Genomic DNA, 2224 nt, shown 5'->3' on the forward strand with positions numbered 1-2224 from the left:
AGGGCGTTCTCGGTGGCGGCTCCCACCTGGTGGAATGAGCTCCCGGAAGAGACTCGGGCCCTGCGGGACTTAGTGCAGTTCCGCAGGACCTGCAAGACGGAGCTCTTCCGCCAGGCTTTCGAGGGGGAACCGCCGCCGCCACTGTTCCATCAATGATATTTCCAACCATCTACCCCATATAGTAGGGGTAGATGTCGCCCAATAGAGCTGGGGGAACATTCTTCCTGGTGCTTCTGCTGTAAAGAACTGCCGCCAATGTGGGATGTTGGCCATCTTGGATTTTATGTAAATTAATTAGCACCAAATTTTATGTCAGATATATTGTTTTATCATGTTGTTGTATGTATGTACATTTTAACTTTTGTAAGCCGCCCCGAGCTGAATATTGGATGGGGCGGGATATAAATCCCAAAATAAATATATAAATAAATAAAGTGCAATTAGAACTGATTTCAGTTGCTTGACCTTACAAAAATTCAAACTCAAAGCTTTATCTGTACCATCTGTTAAGTCTCTAGTGGGCATAAATTCAACCTGTTCTTGAGGAACATATTGAGTAATAAAAGAGTTTAACCTAGTTGCTATTATAGATGAAAATAGTTTAAAATCCACTGTGAGCAGAGAGATGGGCCTGTAAGATGTAACTATTGTGGGGTCTTTTTCAGGTTTTGGTAGGATGACTATTGTTGCCTGTTTCGAAGTTGGTGGAAGACTGCCAGATTCTAGAACATAATTACTGGCTGTAGTGAAGGGCCTTACCAAAATATTTACATATTTTTAAATAAAAATCAGAAGTAAATCCATCTGGACCTGGGGCTTTATTAATTTTTAATTTTTTGGATGGCCTGTAACACTTCCTTTTCTGTAATTAAAGCCTCCATTATTGCTTTATGTTCCAGGGAGAGTTTAATTGTATTATAATTTTGTTCCAATTTTTTAAAATTAAATCTACATCTATATTTTTATCATCATAAAGATGTTTGTAATATTCTAAAAATTGTTTTGTTATACTTTCAGTAGTAAAGTTTAAATTTCCCTTTTTATCTTTTATAGCCATGATTCTATTTGTCTCTTTCTTTTGTTTAACTCTTCTTGTTAAATATTTTAATGCTCAGCAATTTCATGGAGTGCCCGTGAGTTCTTGTCTTTTGAGAAAGGGTGAAAAGTACTTCTTTCTCTACCTGCTCTATCCCATGCATAGCCTTGTAAAACTCTTACCATGTCACCCATCAGTCATTGTTTTTCAAAGCTAAGATCCTCAAGCACCTTAACCTTTCTTCACAGGGAAAGTGTCCTCTTATCATTGCAGTTGCCCTTTTCTGCATTTTTTCCAGTGCTACAAATATTCTTTTTGAGGGGTGTGTGTGTGTGAGTGGTCCAATGAGGTTGCACCATCAATTTATACAGGGCAGGCCCTGTATAAATGTTGTTCCCGTTGGTCTTTTGGGGTTTCTGTGTGGCGCTGTGGCATGCTTGCACTGCCACAGTGCCACTTGTTCCGGAATGTGCCACTTGTTCTCATGGCAAACAAGCACCTCCCAAGACAGTTCACTTTCCCTGAGATTCTCTGGGAGAGTTTGACTGCTGGGTGCTGCCTGCTTGCCTGCCTTTAGTGCTGCTGACTGGGTTTCCCCATTGGAAACAATGGAGGTAATGGGGGGTAACCTGTTTGGGTGCCCATAGAATTGGGACCACTGGTCCAATTGCTTTGGGACATTGTGTTTTATCTGGGGAGAGGCTCCCAAAGCTACCCTGAAAATTTTGAGCCTCTCCCTCAAACCCGCCCCCCCAGAGCCACTAACAGCACCATGGGGGGAAGTACCTTTTTCCCACCATAGAGAACAATGGAGGGGATGGGCAACCTGTTTGGGGGCCCATAGAATTGGGCCCCCTGGTACAATGTTCTTGAAACATTGTAGGTATCTTTGGGAGAGGTTCCAGCAGCCATCCAGCAAGTTTGGAGCCTCTTCCTCAAACCCCCTCCCCTCCATCCCCCAGAATATACCCCATGTTTTCACCATTTACTTCAATAGCCCGTAGGATACAATGGGAGTCTTTCTGTCAGCAGAAATTGATTCTGCCCTATTCCGCCGAATCTGAATCGGGCCGAATTATTTATTTTTTTGCACACCCCTAGAGGTCGGTTGTACTATCTGATTAAATGGAAAGACTTTGGACCAGAACATAATGACTGGGTTGAGGCCAATAACATCAAAGCTTCCCG

The sequence above is a fragment of the Gekko japonicus genome, unplaced genomic scaffold (assembly GCF_001447785.1).
Source record: "Gekko japonicus isolate JY-2015 unplaced genomic scaffold, Gekko_japonicus_V1.1 scaffold4399, whole genome shotgun sequence".
In the NCBI taxonomy this organism is placed as follows: domain Eukaryota; kingdom Metazoa; phylum Chordata; class Lepidosauria; order Squamata; family Gekkonidae; genus Gekko; species Gekko japonicus.